Source organism: Rattus norvegicus, chromosome 20 (assembly GCF_021556685.1).
Source record: "Rattus norvegicus strain SHRSP/BbbUtx chromosome 20, alternate assembly SHRSP_T2T, whole genome shotgun sequence".
NCBI classification, from domain to species: Eukaryota; Metazoa; Chordata; class Mammalia; order Rodentia; family Muridae; genus Rattus; species Rattus norvegicus.
The window spans coordinates 44,516,914-44,529,430 of record NC_141553.1 but is presented as its reverse complement, the minus strand read 5'-3'; the positions used below and the strand labels follow the sequence as shown (position 1 = coordinate 44,529,430).

Genomic DNA, 12,517 nt, shown 5'->3' with positions numbered 1-12,517 from the left:
CTTAGATGTGCTCCCAGGAAGAGAGGTCCAACAATACTAACATCCCTGAGATTCAAGAAATAAGAGAACACCTCAACTTTTACTAGTCCTGCTAGAAATGGCCCTGACAGAGTCCATGCCCACTGCCGCTGTTGCAATAGGCATCCTACGAGTTCAGCTTAGCCCACTTTTTACTCTGATCAGGAAAAGCTGATATACATTCATCAAAACATGCTCCCTCTTCAGAGAGAAATAAACTCATTGACAACAATAGTCCTCCAAAAATCCTAGAAGATTGGACTTGATTACAGATAAAAAAGAAACTCATGATTTAAAATGAGAAATGCTGTTTCTATGCTAAATACAAGTTATAATAAAGGATTAAAGCTAAAGGTATAAATGAGAGCCCATGGAATAAAATACAGATTAAACTCAGAGAATAACAACCCATTTCTACAAGATAAATTCATAAGGCGTTATGAAAGTGAAGAGGGTAGAGTTAAGTAGAATAATGTAGAAAGTACTGATTATTAGATATTTATTTATTGACATATTTGGTGACATTTTAAAGCACTGTTTTGTACTGTCAATTTGCTAAGCTCGATGTTGATTGCTTCCTGGTACAAAATGAGGAATAGCTGAAACAACGGGTCTTGGCCCTTAACAACCTGCTTGTAGGAGGAGAATGCCATGAACCCTCCTGTAAAATCTGGAAAGTCTTGCTTACTTTGCTGCCCCATCTCATACTTTCAATGTAAAAGAATGAAGACACAAACTGGACCCCTCATGGAAGCCTTTCAGGAGCTGTCCTGGCTTCTGTCCACCAGTGATGTGTCCTCTCTTCCATTCTCATTAGCGCTAGAGTGCTTATTCCAGGAAGATTCCTGCAGTACGTGACACACTGAATCAAGAGCAGAGGCATCCACAAACTTGTTATGGCTTCCTCCATTTAAAACTATTACTCCCCATTCAATGTCCAGGTTGAATAGGCCATGTCAAGCGCCATCGTACCCTACTCACTCTATAAGCAATTCGTCACTTTGCTTTGAATTAGGTTTTTTTTTCCCCTGAGGGGTCACTTGTCTTATGTTGTCCCCCCCCCTCAGTCATCATTGCTCTCTAAGGGCAGAATCCCATGTATCTCCCTCTATATTTGTTTATATCATCTCTCTCAGAAACCAGAGTGCCCATTTGATGTACTTTCAGTAACTCAATGATTGCAGAATGACAGGTGGTCTGTTTGTTTCCTCAATCTTTGAAATGATTTGTAGGGGACAGTTTTTCTTAGTCTCCCCCCATATCATCCGGCGGAGGAGACAGTCTCGGCTACACAGTCACCTGCAGATGATGAGTATCTTTCCCCAGGTGTCGGGAAGTAAATTCATCCTGATCGCTCCCGAGAGGATGGAAATGCTTATAGAAAACTGCCTGAATGACTCTAAATTGCTATTAAAAATGAACAACTATATAATGTAATCAAAGATGAAAATGAATGAGCAATGAGCACAGGTGGCTGTTTGACACAAACCAAAGGGAAAGCGGCTGGCTCGTCGGAACACAAATAAAAGTGAAGAATCACAAGATGTTTTTAGCAACGAGAGGAACAAAAAAACAGCAAACAACCCCCCCCCAAAGAGAATAAGAATATCCATCCTACATACATCCTGAAAGGACTGATGTCACTATTACTCAAACTGACACACAACACACACACACACACACACACACACACACACACATCACCATGAAAGTGTAAAAATCTCAATATTTTTAACTTTATTCAATAAACACTAGTTGGGTACTTAAATTTTCAGTAAATTCTAGTACCTGTTTCTGGGGATAGAAAACTAAAAGTGTAAATTCCTTCCTCTAAAGATGTCCACAGAACAATAAAAACAAGTATAAAAATGTGTATATTAAATGTATATATAAAATATAGCATATGCATATATACATACGTGAATTAGGAAAATAGAGTGATATATATGTATATCACATGCATAGATACATATATGAATTAGGCATCAAGATATAAAGCAAAACTATTAAATAGAATATATTCCAGACTTTTAGTCACTGGTTTATATCATGTTATGGTTGTTTTGATTACAAGTGACAGAAAACCTAACCCAAAATATGTTGTGGGAAAACAAAAATTGACCAATTCGAAAGCTTACACTTGTTGGTATAGCTGGATGGGAAACTCAGACAAAGTTCAGAAGTATAAAGGTCTTCTTTGTATTTTGGGGTTCTGCTCTTTTTCAATGGTTGACTTTGCTCCCAGATTCTCTGTTGAGACAAGATGAGTCCATTTTTTACAAACTTGATTTCCAATGTAACTGAATGTACACTCAAGAACCTCCAATGTAGGGCTATTACAGTGTTCTCGCTCTGCCTGGGTCATTACTCTTCTTTGAACAAATTGTCCAAGACAAGAAAAATGTGCAGTTCTGATTGACTAGACATTTGCCACACTTCTATATCAATTCAGAAAGCAATCATCTCTACCAGGAGTACAGGTAGAGAGGGGAAGAGGTGGTCAGATAAGATGCAGGGAGTAATAACCAGCAGAAGGAAGAAACGAAGGAAGAAGCATGCTGGAAACCGGCAATAAGAGAACTGATATCTTTCAAGTGATTGATGTAAGAGCAAAAATAACCGAACATTGTAGCTTGACACACAATGTTAATAATCACTTAAGAACATATGAGTTCACAGAGACTATGGCAGCACGGACAGGGCCAGATTCACAATAGAAAGAATCTCAGTGCTTAGAAGGGGAAGTAGATATGAGCTCCCAAACAGAACCTAGAGTCTATGATCAATTGACTTCCACTTCCAAACGGAATGTTAGTTTCCTCCAGTGGATTTCCTGTGTACAATAACCATATTTAATGGCATACCTGGTGTTGGGGCACAATAAATTTTACTATTAAATAAAACACTTATCTAAACTTACTAAAAAAATAAGACCAATGAAAGTATGAAAATAGTGCCAATGTAAATTGAAATTTATTGGGAAACACACTTAATAATTCAATACATAATGTTAAGATAGATCTGTTCTTCTCCCTGCTTATCAGGTATAATTCTTACTACCCAGAATCTGAATGTGGTAAAAATTAAATAACAAAAATACTAGAGGAAAAAATTAAGGAAATGCTTTTCTAACCATTCACAGAAAAAGGCTTCAGAATTGATTTAAAATTATCTCTAAACCACAACAGGGAAAATTTATAAATTTTAATATTTGTGGTGATTTGAATAGACCATAGACTCGTGTGTTTGAATGCTTGGCCATAGGGTGTGGCACTATTAAGAGGTGTGACCTTGTTGGAGTAGGCGAGCCCTAGTTAGAAGAAATACGCCATTGTGGGTACAGCCTTTGAGTTCTTATATATCGAGCTATGCCCAATGCGGTACACAGTCTCCTTCTGCTATGTGCAGATCAAGATATAAAATTTTCACCTCCTTCTTCAGTGCCATGTCTGCCCATACACCACCATGTATCCAGCCATGATGATAATGGACTAAGTCTTTGAAACTGTAAGTCATCTCCAATTAATGTTTTCCTTATAAGAATTGCTGTGATCATAGTGTGTCTTCACAGCAGTAAAACCCTAACTAGGAAAATATTATATAAAATACTACCTTATGCCTCCCTCAAATTAAAAAGACAGAGGAAAAAATCTTTCATCTATGGTATCAAGGCTAAATATTAACATGCCAAATTTCTTAATACCTGAAAGGGGAGCCAATGGTAGAGTCCATAGTTTTCATTAAAGAGACAATGATTTGAACATGTGAAAAGATACTCAACTTCACATTCAGAATGAGATATGGAACTCAGAGCCTCCATGAAGCGCCATTTTCACTCAACATGGAAAGCATGTGATATTTGATTAGTGCTTTGGGGGATGTTTTTGTCAGATAACATGCTCATACACCACTGATATATGTCCTATTGAGGGTAAAGTAAGGTTATAGCTATTCATACATGGCTGATGTGCTAAGAGTAACACCATCTTCAAGAGATACACACATGTGTGTGTGCGTGTGCGTGTGCGTGTGCGTGTGCGTGTGCGTGTGCGTGTGTGTGTGTGTGTGTGTGTGTGTGTGTGTGTGTGTGTGTGATGCTTAGAACATCACGGCAGTGGTTTTTGCTTCTTGTTTGGTTGTTGATTGGTTGGTTCGTTTTGTAACAATCCAAGATCATCCACAACCAATATGGCCAACTGTAGAACACACATTATACAAACTAGATCACTCCTAACCCATTAAATAAAATGAAGCTAACCAAACAGTTGGTTTCAATATGTTTACTCTACTGCTATTAAATTTTAATTATGTAACTAATGAAAAGACATGGCTTGTTTCTGCTATGAATATGAAATCACAATTGAGAGCAGTAGAAAAATACAATATTACATACAAACTCATGGGAAATAAGAACAATCAAGGCATCTGATCATTTTAAAATGACAAGGAACTTATGTTACATGCTTTGTCTCTTTTATTTTATTTACAGTCTACGTATAAATGCATTTTAGAGGGTTTTAATTTTTTTAAGATTTTGAAAACATTGTTGTGATTATTTATAAATATCTGTATGTGTGTATGTGCACATGAGAGTGGCGCCATCAGAGGCAAACCACTAAGACATCTCTCTAGGACCTAGGCATGTTTGTTTGTTTGTTGCTGTGGTTGTTTTAGGTATTGTTAAATACACTTTCATTATGACACATTGAAAAAAATGTGTTTATTTACAAGACATTCAACAACTCCTTGTACATCTACATTTCTCATTCTTCCTTATGCTTTTACACACACTAAAGATCATATAAAAGACGTTAAGACTGACTACACTGACAGCTAAATATTACAAAGGACCTACCTACTACTCTTAACGTTTATAAAATATAAATTTGATCTAAAGCCCCAAACAGTCTTTTTATTAGTTAAATACGAAGTATTGGGAAGCTGTGAGAACTAGAAAGCAGCATGGTTGTGTAGGACAAAGAGTTGGATGCTGTGATCGAGCCCTTGGCTAGCATGCCTTGAGGTCCTGAGAACTTCCTCAGCCGCTTCTCACTTCCTCAAAGCCCTCCAGCGACAGGGTCCCAAGGGAACAAAACTGAGATGTCAATTAAGAGAGCTAGGAGACAAAAACTGAAAGGAAAAAGAAAACGGAGAGGGAGAAGGAAGAAGACGAAAAAGAAGAGGACGCAGAAGAAGAGGACAAGGACGAGAACGAGGAGGATGAAGTGGAAGAGGAAGAGGAAGAAGAAGACAAGGGAGAGGAGGAAGAGGAGGAGAGGAAGAGGACAAGGAGGAGGACGAGGAGGAGAGGAAGAGGACAAGGAGGAGGACGAGGAGGAGAGGAAAAGGAAGGAGAGGAGGAGAAAAGAAAAGGAAAAAAGAAACCAAAGGGTTTCTTTTCTTAGGAAAAGATGACAGAGTTGACATCTTGAATGTCCCAAAGACTTGTGTGTTTATGGCTTAATAGCAGCTTGAAGCACAAAGACAATGTGGTAACTTTAAGAACGGAAAGCCGGGTGAGAGAGAGGTCTCTGTATCATTGATCATGCCTTCTAAGGGCATAGCCTTACTTGCTTTCTCTTCTCAGCCAGAAGGTGAGCAGTTTCACTGCGCTGTGTGTTCCTTGGCATTGCCTCCTGGCAACCCTAGGAAAGGCCTAAAAGCCTCTCCGATCGTGGGCTAGAAACCTCTAAAGCCCTAAGACAAAAGGAGCGTTTTTTTTTCCCTACGCTGGTGTTTTCAGGCTCTTTTATAAGGCATTCATGCACCCATGGGAAAGTAACAGAGCATCCTAATTTCGATCCTTTTGTTTAGAAGCAGCATGATTCGTACTTAACCAATGAGAAATACAGAATTCATACTGAAAAGTTCGAAAAGGTACGGTGCACAGGATCTCAGATCCCAAAAGCATCATCTTCCTAGCAGCCTCACTTTCTCTTTCACACACTGTTGTCGCCATCAATTCTCCCTGCTCCTGTCTGTTTTCCTCCAGGCTGATTTCATTCTCCATCGACCTCGATAGCACCTGAGGTACCACGAGTCTCTCTGGAAAATCTAACATCTCTTTCTATGGCTCCCTGATTGGAAGTGATTTTCCATTTTACTTTGTCTTTACATCTCGGTGCCACATGTTTGCAGAGGAAGACGAGAACTCAGTGAAATTCTTCAGAGCGGTGTTCTGGGGGCTGACCAAACAACAAAACCTCGAGTTCTATATAAGGAAAAGGATATTTTATAAGACTTTTTTTCATGTAAACGAAGTGAAGAGGAAGAGGTTATTTTAAAAGCAAAGCTCATTTTTCTTAGGCAAACATTACAAATTCTTACCTTGCGAGGTGCCTTTTCACCTCAGGGCACTGAAAAAGAAAATTGCAAAATGCCAGCTACTATTATGAAGAAAGTGGGAGAAAAATGTGGACGGTACGAACTTTGCCAGTTTAAAAAAAAATAAAATGCCTGTCTAGTTTTTTTTTTTCCTTTACTATGCCAAAAAAAAAAAATTAAATTAGCAGTCTGGAAGCCAAATTGGACTAAGTATGGGGAATAATTTCCTACATTATCTTAATTGAAAATCAAGTAGAAACTATTTATGTATAATGACCCGATAGTGTAAAGTGTAGGGTCTTCTGCTGTTACTTATGGTGAAGATTCACTCCAAAGATTGAGCTTCATTCCCTCAGATAAATTTAACAGGAATCTATTTGGGGCGAAATGTCTATTTTTTTTCTTCCCCTTGTATGACCTATGCCATGCCTGCCCCCACCCACCCCCAACTCAAGGCTCAGATAGCAGATGAGCATAAACATGGTACCAGAAGGAAGCCAACGAACCTGTTACAGGAGAGGACTTCAGAGAGTAAACAAATGCTCGCCTAGAATTTTCCCAGTTTTAGCTTTGAAATTGCAACTATATATCTCAAAATTCCCTTAGGTCCAAGTAAACTGTTCTTTATGCTTTAACTGTCTTTGGTGTACAATTTGAGGTAAAGATTACAAGCGAACCCCATAAGCCACTTATGAATACTTAATGATTATGTAGCTGGTGGGGGGGGGTTGTCTGGTGAAGACAACACATTCATTATAAGGCCAAACTTTGCAGTGGGTCTTGGGAGACCCAAAGAGACTTTTTTTAGTACTCATTAAAATGAATAAACATTACGTTCCCTACCAAAAGTCTTTTAACATTGCCAATTAATCTAGATTTTTTTTATAAAATAGAGAGTTACTCTAATAGTAGCTTATTGACTGAAATATAAAAATATCACGTTAGATTGCCAATGTCCTTCTAGACTTCCTCTGATTTAAAAATGCCAACATATGAACATAATAAAGACAGGCTCTTTAGAGGCTATCAGGGAAGCTGAACACGTGTGCTGTCTATTCTCTGTCAGGATAAGCTGAGCCCCAACTTCTAGTCTGTGTTATCCCTTTGGGACCTTATGCAAATGACTTAGCTTTTCCAGGCCTTACATCCTCCATCTTTAAAGAGTTGTAGCCACAAAATAAAAACAAACTCATAAAATATTTGATTAAAATGGTTTACAAATAACCTGATACAATGATGACTGCATGCGACGAATTCAGTAATTTTACATGATGACTGTTCTGCCGACTCCTGATTGCCATCCCTTTTGGTCCTCATACTGCTAAGGAAAAACATAACTCACCAAGGGAATACGTTTTCTGAGCCCAGTGAAAAGTCCTTGAAGCGAGTAAGGTGACTCAGGTTGCACTGCTGTGTGTTTTCATCGTTCTTTGGTATGCTGACACAGAAAGCCACTAGCATGAGTTCCATGTGGAGCCAGTCAGGGGCAGTTCCTATTTACAGGAGGCAACCCTCAAGTGTACATGCAGATGCAAACAACCTTCCCTGAGTCGTTTTAAAGGAGGAAGTTTTGAATTTAGGTCAAAGGGGATGCTATGTCTGCTTTGCTGATGTGCATAAGAATAAAGAACATTGAAATGCTAACATTCAAAAAAAACCCAGGGCCTGGCACAAAACTTCAGCATAGGTAATGGCCCTTGCTCCTGAGCCTGGTGACCCAGGTTCAGCCCCTAGGATCCATGAGGTAGAAGGAGAGAACTCTTTCTACCATATGATCCTATGTGTAGGCACATGGACACAAACAAGCACAACACACACACACACATACATACAATATTCACATACATAAACAACACACACACAAACAGTCATATATATACATAGATATATACATTCATATGCATATACATACACACATACAGACATGCACTCACATACATAAACACCCATATATATGCATACATACACACATGCACACACATGAACAAATAATACACACATACAAACATATGCATACATATACAATATATGCATACATGCACAAATAAGACATATATACAAGATACACACACATATTCACACACATACTCACAAGTAAATATAATAATTTAATTTTTAGAAATGACAATCCAGGACAAAGTTTGAAAAAAAATCTTTGACAAACTAATTTCCCGCCTTTACTAATTTCAAGTGTGAGATTAATAAATAAATATCATATATTATTTATTAAATATTAGTTGCTAACATACACAAATCCATTAGAAAAATAATGTAAGTGAATACATTGTATAAAAAATAACAATTGATAACTAGGTACCTTATTTTTCATTTCAAAAGGTTGATTTTAAATTTAGCCTTTAAAACAAAAATGTGAGCATGAGGGTCATGCATTGACAGCTACTGCACCAGCTGCTCAAATATTATTAAGACTTTCTATTTAAAGGAAACCTCAGATGAGTCAGTGTTACCCTCAGCCACAAAAATGTGGTTAAAGAATGAAAATGCCCTTTACAGCTGACAACTTTACCTCCTGTTTTCTGTACCCAACTAAATGTCATCATCAACAAGTCCCCTTCACCAAACTACCTCAAAGTACATTGCAGCCCACTAGTTCTCTTCCTCCTTGGGCTATAACATTTTTCAGCTCACAAACCCAGTATCTAAAAACAGCATTAACTTGAACTAAATTATCCAAATGGGAATACTGTTTCTGCTCTGAGCTAAGGCATCATGGTTTCCACATTGTCTCTGGCAGGTGGGGAGTTCCCCCGGGATGCCTCAGTGTGTGGTACTGGCTGTAGTCAGCACAGTAGATGTGAAAATAGAGCCCCACTGGAGACTGGGGATACAACTCAAGAATAGCGAGCTTGCCTGTTATGAATGTCCCTTGGATATGATCATCTGGATTACAAAGGTGAAAGAAAAGTATGCTAAGGAGAAGAGGAAGAAGGTAGAGAGAGAAGGGGAAAAGGAAGGTGCAGGATGAAAAGAGAAAAGAAGAGGAAAGGAGAAGAGGGGAGAAAAGGGACGGGCAGGAGGAGGAGAGGAGGGGAGAGAATCTTATACTGAGGTGTAAGTATAAAATAAACACCAGATTTCAAAGACTTGGTGCAGAGATTATGTGGACATAGGGGATGTCGCCAACCCTGCCTTTTGGTACAGTTTCCTGCTATTAACACAACGCTACACTCTGAATAAGTTTTAAAGAAACCAAGTTTAGTCTGTGCTAACGGATTTCCTTGTCGCAGATTAGCAGCCACAATTTGTGATGACTTCTGCACAGCTAGCCTGGAAGGGTGATACAAGGGCACTACACGATGAGAGTCATGGACTACACATAGGAAAGTTTGGTGGGGTGGGGCTTCACGTGTGCACACATACACACGTGTGTGCACAGTCTTTGGTCTCTCAGTCTCTTGTTATAAAGTCATCATGATTCAATTACAGGAATACCATTCCTGATTGCCTTTTCTATCAGTCTCTTTCCATGGGCCCTACCTGTAAACACTATCCTTGGACTTCCACTCTTTTGCTTAACTATAGAGATTAAATGTCAACATGGGTCTCAAAGGGGACAATGATAATCAAATCATGGTAACCTCATTAATGATTTACTATAAGTAAACATGGTATAGTATACCATTGGTATATAATATTAAATAAAACATTAAATTAAGCTCACCTGTTTCTTTTCATTTTTAAAAATGTTTACCAGAAAATATTAAATACGTGTCTCTTATTTCTACTGGACAGTGCTGGTGAAATTAACTTTTCTTAAATAATATTGAATTAAACAAAATCTGTCAAACCAAATATTGCTCGTGTCTGTCAAATTAACTGCTTATTTCCTTCTGTTTGGTTTTTGAAAGTATCCTTGTAGTTCACGTGTGCATTAAATGACATGTTTGTGTTTCTCTGTGCAAGGACTAGAATTATTAAAATGAATGAGGAGAACAAAATCTCTAAGTGTTTCTGAGAGGGACAAACAGCAAAATGGGACCCAAGATGTCAGGAAAGCTGGCAGGAAGGAAAGCAGCAGATTCAGAAGCTGGGCTCTGCGTTTCACCAGCTGCTCTGAGTGACCTGTGACCTTGACAAGTAATGTCCCCCTAAGTCTTACTGAACTCAGTGTCAAAATAACAGCTAGTCTATCCTCACCCAGTAACAGACTCGAGGCAAAGATTTCATGAAACAGAGTGTCACTAGATTGACAAACACGGAAGGCACTTAACTAGAAGCAAGATAGAGAACTGTGTAAGGGTGGTGTCTTAGTTTGGATTTTATTGCTATGAGGAGACACCACCACCGTGGAAACTCTTATAAAGATAAACATTTAATTGGGGCTTGCTTTCAGTTTCAGAGGTTAGTCAATTATCATAACAGGAAGCATGGTAGAGTGAGACAGATATGGTGCTGGAGAAGCCAAAATTCTTCAGCTTGATCTGAAGGCATCCAGGAGAAGACTGGCATTCTACTGAATGGAGCCTGAGGTCTCCTAAGACCTGAAAGCCAACCGACATAGTGATATACTTCCTTCAACAAGGCCACACCTACTCAATAAGGCCACACCTCCTAATAGTGCAACTCCCTATGACTGTGGGCTGGCAAGTTGTGAAAGGTCCCCTGATTCCTGGTTGAGACAGGTGGAATCGCCAGAAACCTTAATAGAGATGGCAAGCACATTCCCAGCCTCCCAGATCAAGGTCTCACTAACAGCAGTCCCCCACAAACCCCTGTAGAGAGGTTTGAGGCAGACCAGGTTACCTAGGGCAATGCTCCACGCCCCTCCTCCACAGGTGAGGACAGGACCACAGACAGATCACAGAGGCTCAAGACAGATCAGTCATAGAGACAGGACCACACCTCCAATATGTAGATGAGGTGACCCACCCAAAAGACTGTATTTAAGGGTTATATTCGGAATTAAAGGTGTGCAAGAACCACTCCCTTGTCTGAGAACTTCTGTCATAAGAGCTGTAAACTGTCACTTGGGAAAGAGATCTGCTCTCCCAAAATCGCCACCAGAAGCCCTCCTGTGCCTCTCGCTAGCTAGTCCATCTCCTGCTGGCTAAATCCAGCCTGAAACAGAGGCAGAAAAACCTCTGCCAAAGTTCTCTCCCTTTCTCCTGGACCCATGAACCAAGCCAGACCAGAGATCTCCATGGAAACCCTCCACCACAGAGACCCACATATGACTAAGTGATGGGACATGAATCTATGGAGGCCAAACCTATTTAAACAACCACAAATGGGACAAATAATAACACATATTCCTCCACACAATAATATTTTAGGGGAAATAGTAGGTCAGGCATCTTCAGACTGATATATGAGCGAAAGTTTGAAATGCTGAAGGGTGAACCACACAGATCTCACTATGCCAGACTAAGGAAACAAAATTGGCCTTTGAAGTTTCTTAGTCTCTCTGCACTCATGCCTGTGCTCCAGAAAGTGTTTGACAATCTCCACAAACACACTTTTGCAAAGGAGAGATGCTACTGGCATCAAAGTAGAGGACAGAATTGCTGGTTACTAAGTATCTCCCCATTACACAAACCCCAAAGCCTCCCCTGACGAGAATGTCAACATTACAGCCGAGAAACCTGGTGGCAAGTAATCAGGAGCTATTGCAGGTTAGTGACCTAGCAGGTGAATTGTCGCTCCTTCTGTCCCCAGCTCTGCTCTCTGTGCATCTAAATCAAGAGATCTTAATGATTTGCACTCTGCTTCCTGATTTTGCACAGTCCCATGGCTGCAAACATTTTAAAGAAACAAAATCATTATAGTGCCAAGAAGTGTGTGCAACTCATGTGGTTTTGGTTGATGTTTTTGAACATTTCTTTAGCCTTGGAAAGAGAACACTCATCACCAGGAGGGACCAACCTATTCTGATCCGTAGAATGTTAATTTAGAAGTGACCTGAAGGTGAACCCTTGAGAAAGTCAAGAATGTGTTTCCACTAATTTGGGATGTTATTTCCAGTTTCTCTTTGACCTGAGAGATGCTGAAATAGTCAGAAGCAAAAATCATTCTCCTTGAATTTCTACCTGGAATTAAAAATGATGGAAACATGGGAGTAATGCCATCCGTTTTTTCAGATTGAAGACAGGAGCTGAAAAGTGAACTATTGTTCTTGGAACTCCTAGAACACATTAGATTTTAAATAAATATGATT

The 12,517-nt window shown here is 39.3% G+C and overlaps 1 protein-coding gene across 14 annotated transcripts in view; it reads right to left on the bottom strand.

Annotated features, from left to right (window-relative positions):
• The window catches only part of LOC147998712 (uncharacterized), a 184,257-nt gene that overhangs the window by 117,580 nt on the left and 54,160 nt on the right, over positions 1–12,517 (bottom strand). Inside the window, exon 1 of one of the 14 annotated variants that reach the window (XR_015646026.1) lies at positions 7,685–7,787. The exons of 10 other annotated variants lie outside the window; for them this stretch is intronic. The gene's annotated coding sequence lies outside the window, so the exon portion shown is untranslated. Of the gene's footprint in view, positions 1–2,156; positions 2,777–7,684; positions 7,788–12,517 lie in introns of those variants that run through there. 3 more of the 14 variants (XR_015646032.1, XR_015646021.1, XR_015646024.1) reach the window with 3 other exon arrangements.